The sequence below is a fragment of the Vanessa tameamea genome, chromosome 4, assembly GCF_037043105.1.
Source record: "Vanessa tameamea isolate UH-Manoa-2023 chromosome 4, ilVanTame1 primary haplotype, whole genome shotgun sequence".
Taxonomy (NCBI): domain Eukaryota; kingdom Metazoa; phylum Arthropoda; class Insecta; order Lepidoptera; family Nymphalidae; genus Vanessa; species Vanessa tameamea.
Genome location: NC_087312.1, coordinates 10223859 through 10242876, shown reverse-complemented (window position 1 = coordinate 10242876; position 19018 = coordinate 10223859). Strand labels below are relative to the sequence as shown.

The 19018-nt window shown below is 30.7% G+C and overlaps 2 non-coding genes across 2 annotated transcripts; both read left to right on the top strand.

Moving 5' to 3' along the window:
* The first annotated feature begins 3253 nt into the window (after positions 1 to 3253).
* Positions 3254 to 3325, top strand: Trnap-ugg (transfer RNA proline (anticodon UGG)). Its single transcript has one exon. It is a non-coding gene; the product is annotated as a tRNA-Pro (tRNA).
* A 351-nt stretch (positions 3326 to 3676) lies between these two features.
* Positions 3677 to 3748, top strand: Trnap-agg (transfer RNA proline (anticodon AGG)). Its single transcript has one exon. It is a non-coding gene; the product is annotated as a tRNA-Pro (tRNA).
* The last annotated feature ends 15270 nt before the right edge of the window (positions 3749 to 19018 follow it).

Here is a 19018-nt window from a genome sequence, read left to right as displayed (position 1 = left end):
GATACGAATAAAAATTCATGGCACAAACTTTTTTCTGTGTATGACCTGAAAATAAATGCAAAATGTGACTCTGGAAAATGAAAATGTCAACACATAGAAAATAGGATAATTATTTACCGGTTTGTGGATCAGTCATTGGTATATTGATATGGTAGCCATCGTCACCTTTCCAATGCCATATTATTATTGGGTATTGTAATGCATCATAACTACGATGAAGTTCCGAAACACGATGCAATTACTCATTTCTGCGATGAAGTACAATATCACGGGATTGAAATTGATCACCAATAATTACAATTGCAACCTCATCAATTGTCCGTGTATTGAATCGTCTGGCATGCTCTCCAAAAGGTGTTCTATCAGCCCTTATTACGATTTTGTGATTATCAGATGGCATACGATCGAGAGCAATTTTAAACAATTGAACTAATGCGTTATGCTGATGGAAAAACCATTGTAGCTCTCGAATAATTTCTCGTCTTGTATTAGAAACAATTGTACAACGTTGATCCAATTCACGATTTTCATCACCAATAAAATAAATTTGCAAAAATTGATGATCAGCATCGGGGTACGGCAATAACGAACCAACTTAATGATAAATCTTTAACATGTATGCAATTTTAGGTTGTTGGATAAGAATTTTTAAAACTATCGAATACTTTATGATTAAGATTGATATAAATATGGGACAATCCAGTTGAGGTATTTACATTAAACGTCGGCATGAAATTATCTCTAATAATTTTAGTAGCACCAAAAGAAGTCATTTGAAATGCCGAATTGTATTGTTGAATATGACTCAAAAATGCTTCGATGTTTGAGATGTCCCAAATATTAATGAATATAATGGTTCGGGTGGAATTTCTAATGCTGGCAATCTAACTTTGCCATTAGCACAACACATGCCGGGCGTTTCACCTGAAAATTTTGCCGCATCACAATGTGGACATATTACGTCCATCATTCCAATGTACAGACTATAATCAATGTGACTGTTGTAATTAAAAGCAGCACAGTTTCAGTCAAAGCAGCACGACATATTCGTGTGATCGCCGTGGAAGATTCAGTACAGGCACAATTTGTATTACGCGTTCACCGACCTATATTTGCTCGTCTGGCTTGTGGCATTGATCCTTCATCCTTCATATACAAAAGAAAAAAATAAATTGAAAACAAATTGCTACATTAATAGTGGTGTATCAGTATTTATACATGTGTATCTGGAAATATACGGGATTAAATATTGGTGGCTATTTTCCCGCAAGATATCGATTCAGTTTCGCGTAAAAATAAAAATACAAAAGGAGTAGGTATTGACTACTAAATCAATTCTTTGCGGGAAAACAACCAACAAAATTTCACCCTGTACCTATATAACTGCATTATATAATAATCCATTACAAAATAATAAAATACACAGCAATATGTTTTTTTTTTTAAATTAAGAAACACGCATACATGTAATCACTTCAACAGTTCAAAACTTATCGTTTGTGTAAATGCGTTTGACAATTTAATTCAAATAAAGCCTGCTTACTACATGACACACCGACAGCGCACTAAAAAACTGAGTAAAATTTAAAAATTTAAAGTACACGCTACTTTTAAATCGACAAATGTAAATAAATATTTATATGATTTTAGTTTTTAAATAGCTAGTCAATTAAAAAATATATTTTTTAAAGAAATTAATTGATGTTCTAACTGATTTTTGTATTATTTCTAATGACAGCTCAATCATTTTTAAAATAAGAAATTGTGTTACATGCCAATATTTAATGCTATGCCATTGGTTATTTGGAAATAATAAATTGAATTAAGACGTATTACCTATTGAAACTGGTGGATGAGTGTACTCATTTTTAATTGATACTTACTTTTAATTTGACAGACAATTCCCCGTCTAAAAAATCTCTATTAACAAAATGACCCGCCATTTACTGAAATCATTTGTTACAAAAAATGTGATAAATGAAGAACCACTCGACCGATTTTGTGCAAACTTCACATAAACCATCTACTAAATAGTGCGAACAAACTCTGAAAATTTGGTTTGGATAGATGAGCCCGTTCTTGAGTTATAAAGTGACAACGAAAAATGCCACTTATTTTTATATATAAGATAAATTAAAAATAGTTACTGTACAAATCATGACCGCGTAGAATGGTGGCACGAATGCTAGCAGCATTCCCTCGTTGATCGCAATTCCGATTCTCTGGGCATCAAAACGCACCAGCCCTCCTGTCACCAGTGGAGACAATAAGGCGAGGTGTTATACTTTTGATGAAGCTTTTTGCACCACTACTCCAAGGGCCAAGTGTTTAGTAATTTGACATAAGACTCGAATATTTACATAGAACAGGGGCCAGCGTGTCAACGCATGTAGCGTCCCACACAAAGGCCTATCCTCATTCCCAGGGAACCAATGTCAGTCCATCAGGTCTCTTACCATCATCACGACTAATTCCATGACGCTCAGTAAGAGCAGGAATGTCGATGGTGGCAAGAGCCCTTTTTATTGTGTCATTAAGAGAACAGTGGCGAAAAAGTCTACCTGAACTCCTTGGACAAAAGAGACCATTTAAACCGAAAGAGTCCACCCCTTTCCAAATCTGTGCTCAAAGCACAGAGGTGTTCCCAGTCGGATACCAATTGATATACGAACTATCATCATTTATTATAATTTTATAAATATAAATATGAAGGATACATAAATTCCTGGATACACCTAGATAATCAGAGATTATAGGTACGTGTAATGCAAGTGCGACGACGACGAAGACGATTACGATTATTCTATCAATTCATTACATATGACACTTTTTTTATTGATAAAAATATGTCCGGTCTATTTGTAATCTTAGATAATTAAATTGGAATATTTTTAACAAAGTAGAAATACTCATAATTTGTATCGCAACTGTAATTATTAATCCTTAATTGTATCTTACTGGTTCTTCTTGGTAAAATATATATTTCAAAAAGGTGGACGCTTTAATTTAATTTTGTAACATCATTTAAAAATGCTTTCAAAATAAATATTATTTGATTAACGGTAAAACATAGATATGTATCCAAAATACTACCATCATACATAGTTACACGTGCTTGACGTATTATTTCTCAAGAAATTATTCCGGTTCACGATGACGCAATTACATACGTTGAGGTCGATGATCCAAGTGAGATTGTTTTATGAGTATGATGGTTGCAATCTAAATAACATTTTCAACATCATTGACAAGCGGCTCGTTGGTCTAGGGGTATGATTCTCGCTTTGGGTGCGAGAGGTCCCGGGTTCAAATCCCGGACGAGCCCGTTTTTTATTGATGTACAAATTATATTAATTTTAAATAAATTTGAAATATTGACGGTAATCAAACCACTTTTGACTTTAAACGTTTAATGAATATTTTACATGATGATTATGTATTTATTGAGTAACATATAATTAATTAGCTGTATCTATATTTCTATACAATTTTTTTACAGCTTTTTAACTAAAACGCTTAAATTTCTTGAAATTTAAATTTGTCATAATTTTTCGTTTAAAACATTTTATATTAAGTAATATTGAATAAAAAAAAGTGTTGAATTATCAAATCAAGACTACAATGTACGTTTTAAGTTATAAAAAAAATGTTTGTATTTTTCGTCAATCTGACAGGTGGCTCGTTGGTCTAGGGGTATGATTTTCGCTTAGGGTGCGAGAGGTCCCGGGTTCAAATCCCGGACGAGCCCAATATATTTTTTAACCCAACAATAAAATTTATATACGAATTCGACCCAAGAGAAAAAAAACAGTGAATTTAATAATTAAAAATAAAAACATAGTTCTTTTCTAATTTACTTATATACTTCTCTTTCAAAATAGGAGTGCCGAAGCCTTTTTCTTACATTTTAAATAAACTAATAAAAAATTTTAAAAAAAAGTTGATATAAAACTATTATCGATATTATATAGTTGATGTTTATTCATAGACAACAGATCAAGAAAAAATAGAAAACAAGTTACCGAATAAACAGATTTCAACAGATAAGATAAAATGTTATCAAAACGATATCAATCATAAGTCTGTTGGTTATTTATTATTACTACTAGTACTGTGCCTAGCGGTTTTACCCTTATTAAACTTGGATCATATTTTCCTTTTGGTACAGTTTCTGAGATGAACACGTTCAACCATACAAACTCTCCAACCTTATATATAGTATGGCTAATGATCAATGAACAATTAGTAATTTATCTGGATATTACCTATATCCACCCCTTTCAATAATTTTTTTTTAAATAATAATATATATTTAGGCTAAAAGTATTTTATATAAAGTTTTTTTTTTTAAATAAAAAAGTTCAAATTACATAAAATGAAACACAGATAACGTATAAAATATTAATCGTCCTTGACTTTAATCAAGAACGCTAATGAAAAGTAAATTAAATATTTCTGCTTAATTATTTGTACGGATTCTCTTTGGAATTATTACCTAAGTTAATATAAAGTAGGTACTATGTTTGTGCCGATGTCTTGTATTTGATTATTTTAATTGAATAATATTGATTTTTTATGGCATTTTATTGATGGGCGGGCAAATCGGCCACTTCATGGTCACCACTGTCGTTTGAATTGCGCCATCAACCTTAGGAACTGAGCTGTTTTGTTCTTTTGTACCCGGAATTACACTGACTCACTCTTCAAACTCTTCAAATACAGCAATACTACTTACTGCTTCGCGGTAGAATACAGGATAGTACCTATTTTCAAGCCAACCAATAGCTAAACTGTTTTTAGTCTAAAGGTAGTGGAAATTTCCAAGCCATTATAAAAATACACTTTCATAAAATAGAATATTTATTGTTTTCATAAAATAGAATATTTATTGTACAATCGCTTATAAAATTGTTTTTGTTCAGATAAGAAGTTTGAATTATTAAAACAAAACCTTACAATATTGTGTAAAGAACAATATACCGTTAAACTCCTTACAAATTTTCAATATCAAATTATTAGCTAAGTGATATTGCTGCCTTGATAAATCTTCTGAAAATTCTGTCTTTTATTGTTTGACCCACCTCAACTACAGCCTCATTTAAGTTCAGTAACACAAATGTACTGGATTAGTGGTAGGTACATTATTTACGTATGGCATGTTCTCGAATTACCATTGTCTAAGATCCATTAATAAAATCCCTTCAAATCAATTCGACTCAATCCCATTCAAACTTTCGGTCTGACTGGAGCTCGAATAGCTAAGAATTTAAATAATAGATGGTTATATATGGAATCCTAAAAAAAATATTCTAAATAACTTTCTATTATATTTTAAGATAATCCAATTACGTAATGGAACCATTATTAGAGAAAAACTAATTATAACAGAACATGTTGTTTAATGAGACGTATAAAAGACAACGCAAGTCATTTGTACCGCAGCTGTATATGCGAACGAACTGAATAAACTGCTTTGTAATATTTTTCTTGTGCTGGTTTCTATAAAATATCAATTTAACAACACTTGTTCAAATATATTGTAAATGTAATAAAGCCTTTAGAATTTATAAAGGATTTCGAATAAAGATTTGATGATTTTTTTTTAATCATTTTGAAAGTGGTTCAAATAATAATATATTGATAAGAAAAAAATGTTTGGTTTTTCATAATTTTTTCTTACATTGCTCAAACTTAATAATTATGTCTGTTCGTTTATAAGCCAAACTCTCTTATTTGTAAACATTTTTTTTTCAAATATAAGAAATTAAAGATGACCCCTCATCTTTGTAGAATGTTTTTATAATAAAGTATATATATTATTTGTACGGATTCTCTTAGACATGATTACCTGAATTAATAAGACAAATAATATTTTTATAATTATGTAATATTTTTGAAGATTAGTTTTGTGATAGCTAACATTAATTTGATCCCCAAGTGTAATCGTTAATACATAGAGATATTTTTATTACAATTTAATTAAAAAAAAAAGTAAAAACTGAAAATATTGAATAGGCAGCTTTAGTGTGATGCTCTTATGAGACCTGTAAGTTTCATACCAAACATTGTTACGGAGGCGTTCCCAGCGAACTGAATGTGGCGCTACACTTGAAAGTGTGAGGCTTGAGTGGCAATATATTTTGGGAAGTGCCTTTCCGTATAAAATGAAGCGGTGCTATTTAAAATGTACCATGAAAACACCTTTAAAAGAATATAGTTTTAAATGGAGTATGCTGTACTTGAAATTAATGGGAAAATTATATTTTATAGGCATGTAAATGGGTAGAAAAAAATTACTGGTTGACGTCTAATTAAAGCATACTTTAATAAAACAAAATGATCAATAAGATCATGTTTCATTCGTTATGAAAAAAGCTGTTAATAATATTTCCAATTTTACAGTAACGTTGGCAGAAAAATCGCCTTCATAAAAATTCGTCGGTAGTACGACATAAATCAAAAAGTAAAATAATTAAAAAGAGCCCTTCGTGAGACAAACGGATGGTGACGCTAAATTCTAAAGTAAGGTCTGATTTGACGAAATCCGTTACAGAATTAATTAAGATTTCCGTGTATTTTTCTTATTGGACTGGGAATTGAAGAATGTCTTTCAGTAATATACATATATACTTCAAAGAATATTGTATGTCCATTATAGTCTATCTATAATTATAATAGTAAATTTAGTAATGCACTAATAAAAAAAGCAAGGCAATCGGATGGTAATTTCGATAAACAGTTTCTCTTATACTACTTTTAGGTACTACTTGGGTATCCCTTCTTGTACTATTGGCTTTACATAAATAGGTTCATGTACCAACGGTTAAAATGTGCTGTGTTATTGTGGTTATTTAACAATTTTTGGTTATTTTTCACGAATATCGCTTTCAGCATTAGGTAATCATAAAATTACTCTAATCAAAGTACCGTGTTCAATTTGATTAGACGTTTAAAAATCTTTGTACGTAATATTTTCTTCCGCGATAAAGTACTAGTGAAATGAACGCGTACAATGTAAGCCTCTGCTTAATCTTAATGTACCTTATTAATTTCGTTGAAATATCCATAAGTTCTAAATTAAGGACTTACAAAAGAAACTTTTTAGGACATTCACGATCCTCTAATTACAATTCGCGACAAAGTAAGTTTCTTATTATACTAAAAGATAATATTATTTAACATTTAGACGTTATTCTACGTCTAGTCTATATTAGAGATTTTTATAAGGATATAAAAACGTATTTACACATTAAATATGTGTGTATATTTGTAAATGTTTATCTCTTTTATTTTGTATCTAAAAATTAGTACTTGTTAGTGGATATGCATAATTTTGAATATGAGAGTTGAGTTGACTTTATATCATAATTTCATATATATAACCTATTTCATCAAATAGCACGCATAAATAGTTCAAGAACACGCGTCCATAGGCATTAACTGTAGAGTTGTTAGTATAGGCAAACCAATTTTTATAGATAAAATAAAATAAAATACTTGGATAAAATTATTGGCAGCTATAAATAGGCTAATTTTTTTTATATAACTTGTTAGCACTCCAGTATACAATATAAAATGGATATGAACATTCTTATCTATTCTAATAAATGCTATTTTTAATTAATTAACGCGCTTTCTAAAATATTATTTACATCTATTAGGTTAAAGAAGAATCAATAGCTAATTCTAGATTTATTTTATTTATAAATGAAATTATGTATATAATCCTATTGGGGAAAATTTTTTGATATTCCGAAGTCATAAAAGCCTGTAATCTGTATGGAATATATTCCGAAAAGGGTATTTTATTTTTACCGAACAACCTTCTTTTGTTCTCAGATGGTTTTTGGGTAAAATGTGCCAACGTCCGCGGCGTTTGCATAAGAAGCAGAGCCTGTCCGTGGGACAAGATAATACCGGACAATGATAAATGCTTGGAATATAATAAGAACTTCGTCTGCTGTCAGGTGGCACGTGTGCGAATGCCAGTTGATATATTTGATATGTACAAATAAATAGAAGATATATTATTTACTATTATTTATATGATAAAATACAAACGCAGATGAACAATAGTATACCTGTACCTTTTTGTCTGCGATAAAAGCCGTTAGGCATATCCAAATCTTTGTGAAATATTAGGTCTGATTTGCAAAATTTATTATTCCAGAAGTTACATTATATTATTAAATTATGAAACTTTAAAAATATACCAATCAACATTTTATTTACATGAAAGAAGAACATTATTTAATAGTAGATATAAACTAGTACTGGTACAGCAAAGTCATAAATATGTTGTCATTAATTACTTTCTAGAGTTTCTAGATTAAATTCAATGTTCATATAAATATTTAAGATAATAAACTTGGCCTAGCGCAGTATCTAACATTTTTTTTGTAGTGTTAATAATATTTTTTTTTTTTTTTCATATATGTATTTATTTTTTATAAGAAGTGTTCTGGAGGGTACCCACCATTACCACCACACATCATACAATATCCGTCCTACGGTCGAACATTAATACTTTGTGTTGCCGCGTCTTATTTTCAAAAGTAGTTAGTAACATAACATCGTAGATTTCGTTGTTTAAATTTGCAGTTTTCTATGTGTGAAGTCGTCTACTTACCATCAGGTAGCACAGTTGCTCCTGTTCACATTTATTATTTAAATGGTTTGAAAAACACTATAGATCCATTTAAGGATAAAATTTCCATAATAAACGATGCATATTAGGCGGTCCAAATAGTGCAATTTCCTAGCACACACCTTCCATTTCCATCCTTCCATTTCGTTACCCATCGCTGCAGCCTTTCTTTCCTGTATGTCACTCGGGACTAAGTTAAAGTGCCTTCCATCAATCTCTGTATTTTCCTTTCAGTAAAAAACAAACGGTTATTGATGAGTTTGCGGAAAGTGAGATATTTCAACTCGCTAACAATGACGTTATATAGCAAATAGAGTTAGTGTCGACGACAATTAATTACATCCATGTTATCGTTACAATTTCTTGGTTTCTTATGTGTTAGTAGAAACCGTATTTATATGGACTTTTATTTTTTATTTTATGTTATATTTAGGTGAATGTACAAATGGATCACTTAATAGTACCTAAGTGGACAACACCGCCCATAAATATTGGTGATGTAAGAAGTTTGACCATTCCTTGCACACATCATCAATGCGCTCTCAAACTTCGGAACTAAGCCTGAGTGAAAGAACCAGAACAAAACATTAATTCATTATTGCTGTAAGGCGGTAGAATATTTGAAGAGTGGGTGGTATCTACCCAGACTGGCCTGCACAAAGTCCTACCACCAAGTAAACACTTTTTTCTACTAACCTTTTTTTAAATATAATAAATTATTAACTTACTAGCATTAAATAATAACATTAAATAAAAAACTTTTCTTATTTACTTTTCTTGCTTTTTATTAGAGAGTAAAAAAACTTTTAAGCGGCTTATGCAATAACCTATACCGTTTTCATTTCGTTCAATGAAAAATGTAATGTAAATTTTATTGGATTTACTATATTTAAATTTATTAACGAATACGTTACATTCATAATTGATTATATTATAATATTCGTAGCATGCAGAGAATCGTAATAGAATTTCCCCTTATTATTTGATATTTAACTTCATAAAATGATATTTCTTTTAAACAGACAGGTACTTTATGTTTTTTTATAATGTATTCACAGTCCTGCCATTGTTATATCGCCAGAGGGTCGGTCTGAGGTTGCGAGAGCGCTGTAATATTCAGCCTTTAGCCGCAGTGTTTTATTTAACCGCCGTACGCCTTCAATATTCATCACATTACCGACAGCACTCTTTGTTCTTGAATAAAATACACAACTCGCGTTTATATTCCAGCGTCGCCGCGCCCGTGGACTTAAGTCGCAACCCCACCGCAAGTCGACTGTTGTTTACACTGACACCAGAAGTTTGAGAACATAATTTATTAAGCTTAATTTATGGCAGTATCATTTTATTTATTATATTTAAAAACATTTAGTACATTTTAGATGTGTGCAAACTTTCGTTTGAATTGAGCAACTGTTTGTTTTCGTTTTCGTATTATTTATAATAAATAATAAATAGATTAATTAATCCAACAATAACCAAGAATTTTTTTTAAAAAAATATTCAAATATTAATTACATTAATATTTCACGTTATACCACCTCATACATAGAATCCTGAGCAGAGCGCTGCTTTTATTAAAGTCAATAAAATATTCTAAAAATCAAAATGTTTACCCTTTAGGTTAAAGAGGTCAGCATTTCCACTCCACGGCCGCGCATTAACCGCGTTAAACGTTCCACTCCGTTGACAATTCTGAAGTGAAAAACTTTGAAATGAAAAAGAAACATAAAGTGACATCCATTACGAGGCGCCAAGTAAGGAACTTATAACAAGGGTGCTGCAAAATGGATATTTGCTGAGTCAGTCACTGAGAGCTCAGCGCGAACGACTCGGAACGTGACTTCACTATTTTACGATTTTTGACCTTTTTCATTTTACTTCTTATTTCAAATATACATACAGACCAAGCTGCATTTCATAAAATAACGTAATTCTTATATAATTTATTTCGGATACTTAAATGTATAATTTTACGAGTTTTTGTCAAGTTCTAGATAAGTGTTCTAGATTTGCCCATTTCTATAAATTATTAGATGACCCGTTAATGAACTGTTTTGATATTAATAACATTCATATTTAAATTATTATTTTAGAATTAAAGTCATTATCTGGATAATGATACATTTTTGTTAAAATAGTTGACAAGCTTCTGAGTTTGCAACTTTTAGAATTCTTTAGAAAATTATCAATAATTATAAAACATTGTACTATTTTGTTGACAGCTTAAGCAAATTCCAAATACACAGGAGATAGCGCAAAAGATTACAACGATAAAAAATAAAATTTTTACTCTAACATATTATAGGGAACCTTATACTACATCCTACAACTGAAACTAAATTATATAATTAATATATTAATATATAATAAATAAACATACATACATAAATATTACATATATATATAATCGCACATATCCATTCATACATCACACAGTCATATAAAAATAGAAACACAATTTAATAATAAATAAATTAAATATCATAGCTATCGTATCGCATCGCTTCATCGCTGCTTACACTGGAAAGTGATGTTTACGCACCACTATAGCGATCCTTTTTTTCTAGCGCGGCTGCGTATGCGGCGGTTCAACGTATACCAGTCACGAACTATGCTTGACGCTGAACGCCTGTCGTTTTATCCCACGCCGCGCAGTATACGTTGCACTGTAGTTACCTTTATTAGTTATTAGTTTGCTTATAGTTCTTCCCTGTATTCTATCTTTCCACTGTGCTATAAACTTTTTCTTCTTGTGCTTATCTTGTGTTTAACACTGAACTGTGTAACCGTTTCTATTCTTGCACCTTCTATTCTTTGGTTTTCTTATGTGTTTCAATAGACATATTTAAAGTGAGTTGGACTTTGATTTAGCCATTCGTAACAACACACGAACATTACACACCAACCACCAAAATATAAATATCTATTTTTTTTATAAATAAAATATTCCAAGTAACTGTATGTTGTATAAATAATGATGTAATAATTTATTTTATTAGAAATATAAATAAATAAATAAATAAATATTGGACAACATCACATACATCACTCTGATCCCAATGTAAGTAGCTAAAGCACTTGTGTTATGGACATCAGAAGTAACGACGGTACCACAAACACCCAGACCCAAGACAACATAGAAAACTAATGAAGTTTTTCTACATCGATTCGGCCGGGAATCGAACCCGGGACCTTTGGAGTGGCGTACCCATGAAAACCGGTGTACACACTACTCGACCACGGAGGTCGTCAAATAGTCACTTCGATTATTTAAATTATAAATTTTAACAAATATGGATCAAATTTAATATAGAAGCCATATGCTGTTCTTCAAAGGAGTAACATGAAACTGGCGGCATAATCGTATTTACCCGGACAAGCTATAAATCACAAGACTAACGCGATTTATCGCCGGAGATCCACTTGCGCCCAACTTTTTACTACCTTTGCCACCAAAATGATATACCGTAAATAATAATGAATATTTAAACATAAAGTTGCCAATACCGCCTGAATTTAACGCACACTAAAGATGCATAACACATTTTCACAAAAATATGATACCATCTCTATCTCTATTGTATTTTTTTTTAAAATAAATTGTTGTAAAATTTTCAAATAGCAATTATTACTGCTTAAGATGTTGACGAGTTTTTAATTCAGGTATGGTAAATGTTTTCAAGTAAATCACATAGTAAATAGTAATATTAATCATTTTACAAGCTTTTATTTAACTTGCAAAGCAATCTACGGATAAAATTTTGCAACTCAATTTAGAAGCAGATATCTTTAACCGATTGGGCTGAAGTTTTGTATACACGTTCAGTTTGGATCACAATGCATGGTTAACTGTGTGACGTCATTCTAAATCTAACGTGGCGGAACACGCAAGATGGCGGATAATTTTTATTAATTCATTCTTACAATATGGGTATTAAATGAAAGGGCTTGCTGAGAATACGAATGCGAGTTTAATTACTAAAAAGTAAAAAATAAATTAGAAGTAAAAAGCGTTTTTAAAAACCAGCTTTTATTTAAATGCGTTAAAAATAAACAAAAAACTTTTACTGTTAGCTTAAATCATCATTTCACATTTGACACAATTTATATGATAAAAAAGCTTGTTGCAATTTATTTATATTAATTAAAGAAAACAGGTATTTACAAAAAAAAAAAAACATAAAAATACTGAACGGTCGCACAATACCGTTCCTATCCGTAATTTTGTATCTTGTTAGTATTACGACCACGAAACCTTTATCTGTGATACCACCTACGACTTTCCCAATGCTTAAGACTAAATAAAGACATGAATGTAAAAGAGTTTACATTTGTCTTGGATTTGATATTCACGATAATAAGCTCAATGGGAACACAATACACATCAATATATGCCAAACAAACAAAGCTGATTCCCGCGTCAAAGACAAATTACGTTTGTTAATATTAATTATCCCGATTTAAGGTAACTGATTGATTAGACAATCATTATCTATCTAATTCACAGGTATTAGTAGTAATAACTGAGTCAAGGGGCTTAAACATAGTGGAGTGCAAACTATAATTACAATGATAGTTAGATTAACCTTATAGGCTATTTAGGCCTAAATACTCCACCTACCTAATCCGAAAAGGTAAGTAAAACGCAAATGATCTTCATAAACTACGCACCCTAGTATATTAATAAAATTAGGCTTGAATTATATTAGATAAGTCATATTAAATTAAAAATAATTCTGAACAATTTTTAAAAGAAATTTGCTTAAGTCATTAGTTTACATGATGTATGTGTATCTAAATCAAATAAAATCGCACGTGCAGCATTGTACATAAAATAAAAGTGAAATTTCATATAATATATTTTTCAGTAAGTCATACCTTTCTGCTCTCTCATGTAACGAAATCTGTTTAAACGTAACGCGTCCTTAAAATTACAATACTCTCAATTCACGTCCATCTATCGATTTTATTGAATCGCCGCTAAGCAAAACTTTTGCTTATAAATAGGGAATTCATTTCTATAACAAAATTTGGTCGTTCGAAAGTCGTACCTGTTAAAAATAATAATGGGAAGTTAATATAAATTTATTCTTCCCAGTTGCTTCCTGATATAAGTTTTTTTTTTATTTTCATATTTTGGTAGTGATTATAATGGCTAGATTATATTTTTTCATCAGACATCGTCGCGAACACTAAGTCCTATAATATATTTTTTTAATTATAACATATTTCACAGTTTCTAAAGCAAAATAAAAAAAAAAAAACTTATTATAGAATTTATAAAAAGAACATATATGGAAATTTTAAGATGATTTTTCTCGACAGTATTAAAGATTAGCGTTCTTAGATTAAGTTTACATCTGCATGTGATTTGAATGAACATTCATACACCTGTCTAGGTATTTCTCTCCTCGCAGAAAGCATTGCAACTCACGTAACTATGTGTATGCTCCCGTAGCATAATAGTGCATAATGTTAAAGTTAAGGTTAGAGTAGATACAAGTCGGAATTACGTTTTTCACTTACAAGTCCCAACAAGGCTAATTAATATTTAAAGCATAACTTCAACAGATACTCTTGAAATACATACGTATACATATTATGTTTATAAGTTAAGTATGTGTATCAAACAAATATTGCAATAAAAATAGAAATAGTGATCGTGATGAAAATATAATTAGAACATAAAGATTTGATTAGTTTTAAATTAATATTTTAATCATTGAGGTTCATTTTTTTTATTTTAATTGTATTTTAATGTGGCAATTTTTTTTTTTATTTTCCACGAAAGCTCAGTGTTCGTGCAATAATTACAATTGTATTTTTAATACCTACTATTAATTATATAACACTATATTGTGCTATATTAGGTAGCCACATTGTAATATAGTCGCTGAAATTACGGTGTACGAAGTTATACGACTGCCGTTTTTATTTTAAAGAAGAAGAAAAAAGTCTCATGTCTACACGACTCTTAACCATGTTACAGTTAGCAAGTTTGCGGTGGAACTTCGGGATTGCGGGATTCAATTTACGACCGTCGTAAGGTACGGAACGTTTATTGTAATTAACGTACGAACACCACAAAAAATAATATATAATAACTACAAAATAAGTCATCGTTCACATGTGTTGAATTTGTTTTCGAAGTCTGTTGTTTGCGATTCTAAATAAATTGAATAACAAACGAATTAAAATTAAAAATCTGAGACATAAATTAAAAATATATGTGAAAATAAAGATAGTAAGAATACAGTTTTACAATTGAAAATGAAATAAATAAAAATTATAACTAAAAAACATAGCATTGCGGCGTACCACCAACAGCATTGCAAACAGTTATTATTTAATATTATTTAGACTGAGTCTCAAACATAATTAACCTCATATCCTGAATTATTTACGCTGCGAACAAAAGAGACGACTGTACGTTAAAAACTAGGCTAATGAGTAAGCCCATTTTTTTCCGTAGCAGGTAAGCGCTTCTCTAACTACCATAACTCATAACTTAAAAAAGTTAAATGTTCGTGAATTATTTATGGAAAAATTTTATATTTATATAACGTTCATGTACAAGAACTTTTTGTAAATATTCACGTACATTTAGCACGTCTAAGTGATACTTAGAAATATTAAAGTATATGATAAATGAAGGGATGGTATTTTTTTTCATAAAAAACAGTGGGAATATTGAATAAAAAATATTTAATTTTTATTCAATTTTTTTAAATTGTTTATTTTTGTTCGACACAGCTATGTTACATAATAATCATATAATTTATGTGCTATTTTATCGATCTTTAATATTTAAATAGAAAAGATTTATTTAAATATTTTCTATACTCTCTCATGTAGAGGTCTCTTGTGTGCAAAGTAAGTTATGTTCGAGTGAGCAGTGATGGGCATCGACAACGTTGATCGATTGTACGCTCCAATAATTCTGATACGCTACGAACCTTTGACTTATATTTATAAGTAAAAATAGATATATTCTTAATATAAAAATTTTGGTTTCCAAAAAATTACGTTCAAAAATAAAAAAAATATAATAATTGATCTCATTGTTGAGTATACAAGCCTTCGTTATATATAATAATAAGGAAGTCAGATTAGTTAGATTGTATACACAAATATTACCCAGTTGATTTTTTTTTATTGGTTTCTTTTAATATAATAAAATCTTGATCACGATACACATACGAGTTATTACGTTATTACGTTAGGTTCGTTGTTTAATTTTGTGAGCCAAAATACGAGTAATTTGTTTTTCAAATAAATAGGTCAACCTTAATACTAGATAATCCTGAAAAATTGCAGAACTACCGAGATAAACAACAGCCTGGGTATACGCTAATCTATTTGAATTTTGCTCCAATTCATAAATTCGGTTTAATTAGTTATAAAACTGTCCATGATTATGTATTTTATATGACCTAAACATATTAAAACTACCTACACTATATTTAACATTTTATGTACGGTTATAGCCGAGTACGGAGAGCCGAGATGGCCCAGTGGTTAGAACGCTTGCATCTTAACCGATGATTTCGGGTTCAAACCCAGGCACGCACCACTGAATTTTCATGTGCTTAATTTGTGTTTATAATTCATCTCGTGCTCGGCGGTGAAGGAAAACATCGTGAGGAAACCTGCATGTGTCTAATTTCAACGAAATTCTGCCACATGTGTATTCCACCAACCCGCATTGGAGCAGCGTGGTGGAATATGCTCCATACCTTCTCCTCAACGGGAGAGGAGGCCTTAGCCCAGCAGTGAGAAATTTACAGGCTGATTATGTACGGTTATATATTATTTATATCAGAAACCAAACGAGGTATGTTATAGGCCTGTATACTTGTGAATAGTTTAATGATCCTTCGTCAATAAACAATATCAGGAAAAAACTATAATACTAGCATAACCCGACAGTCGTTGTCTTACATGAGTCATTATGTACTCAATATGAATCGCCTGTATATAATGGTGACTTAGTTCAAATGAATGGATTAAAACCTTTTCTGTGAAAATATAACACGTTAGTTAAACGGGGTTGAAAGCTCTTAATCTTTAACAGATATATCATACAGACCTTTTTTAATATATGTATTATATATTCGCAGATAAACGACTTCATACTTTGGTGCCGCAAACCATGGGACTTGAGACTTATCGCTTGTACTTGTTATTAGTCTGCCCCAATAAACCTTTCATCCGGAGTACAGTGAAATTTGTTATTGATATTTGTCTGTAGTATATAGGTAGGAGTATACTAGGACTTGCACAAACACCTACTTCCCAAACAATAATCAATGAATACTAGAAAACAATTAAAAATGAACAATGGTTTCTTACCTTTTCAGTTTTAAGAAATACTCATTATTGTTCGATCTGATTAAATATTGTTTCAATATATACCTACGGCTAATTTAATTTTAGCTTAATTGCATTAAAAAAAGCCTAAATTATTATTCGAGACAAAAAGTCTAAGATAAACAAAACACTTTAATCTGTGTGGAAAGACCTTTTTAAGACTGAAATGTGAGAAAAAAGTTGAATAACCAAATCTTGAGGCGATTACCAGATAGTACTGCTGTAATTACTGGACCCCAAGGAATTAAGTAGAGATAAGCGCTTCCAGCATATAATTTATATGAAACGAGGGTGAGCTGCTTATATAATTAATAGAGTGGAATTCAGAGCTCAGTTTATTTTTATGTTATAATTCAAACATATCGCTTAAAATGTTTTTAACGATCATAAGAAAAAAATAATTCAAAAAAAGCTGTCGTTCTTGTCTCAATAGCAAGCTTAAAAAACGATATATTTTTCAGCCGTACAACGTACATACATTAATAATAAAAAATATTATTTAATATTTTTTTGTTAAACTAAGTTAATATAACCCATATATATTTTTTATATTATACAATTAAGCTTGTCGCAAGAATACATATTACGACTTGACAAAAGTTATAATTCAAATACGACGAAATTTATGTATTTTTTATAAAAAATATAGGCAGGTTAATCTTTATTATAGCAGACTATACAAAGGGCTATCATAATTGAAAGCGGATACAAAGTTTTGTGTCTGTGGAGTTGGCCGTTGAGCAGTTCTCTTGTCAGGAGCCAACTCTAAGTGCAATAGCTATGACATAATGGCAATTAGAACGGGCTATCTCAATTGAATGTGTATTTGGAATTTCGTGTCTGTGCTGTTAACTGTTGAGGAATTCACTCGTCAGGACCAAGCCTAAGTGCAGTAGTCATGTCATGGTGAAACTTCGAATGAGCTGTAATATTAAATATTCGTACAAAGAACGAACAAGTATTTCAAGTTAAATAAAAGCTTTTAATTAAACCCAAGCTAATATGATCCTAAATGATGACAGGTGAGTTCTAAATCTTTGTTGTAAAACATTATACGATTAGAAGAGGTAATTATGAAGTCAATTACTCAGAGGAACATAAAAACTATTTTTTTTTAAATTGGCAATTGGCTTCTTTATATATTTAAAATGGGTGACAATAATTAAAATATATATACGTATTATTATATAAGTAAATATCATTTTAACAATAACAAGTTGCTACACAAGAAACAATTTGGATTTACAAGAGGTCGACAACTGACGCTGGTGTTGAGCTCGTTAAAAATATTTACAAGGCCTGGGAGGAGTCACAGGATGCCTTAGGGATATTTTGTGATTTATCTAAGGCCTTTGATTGTGTGCAACACGAAACTTTGGTCAGGAAACTACGTCATTATGGAATTAGGGACACTGCACTCAGTCTTCTGATTTCGTATCTGAGCAATCGGATTCAGAGGGTTGATGTAAATTGAAAAAGATCTCCCGGGTCTCCAGTTACTGTGGGGGTCCCTCAAGAATCAATTCTTGGACCATTTCTCTTCCTTGTTTATATAAATGCCACATCTCCTAGGTGATAAACTCGAGATAGTATTGTTTGCTGATGATACTACTTTAATTTTTAAAATAAAATGACGTATTTCAATATATAACGATGTGAACAATGCTCTCTCTGAAATAGTAAATTGGTTTAGTGTTAATAATTTAATGTTAAATAGTAAAAAGACAAAATGTATTAAATTCACTACTCCCAATGTAAGATGTGTCAAAACGAGTGTACTTTTAAACGGGGAAGCATTATATGTTTTAGAATCAACAGAGTTCCGTGGTATGACAATAGACTCTAAGCTCCAATGGGGCCCCCATATAAATAAATTGGCGAATAGACTCAGCTCTGCAGCCTATGCGGTAAAAAAAATTAGACTTTTGACTGATGTGGATACGGCTCGCCTTGTGTATTTCAATTATTTCCACAGTATGATGTCGTATGGCATCCTAC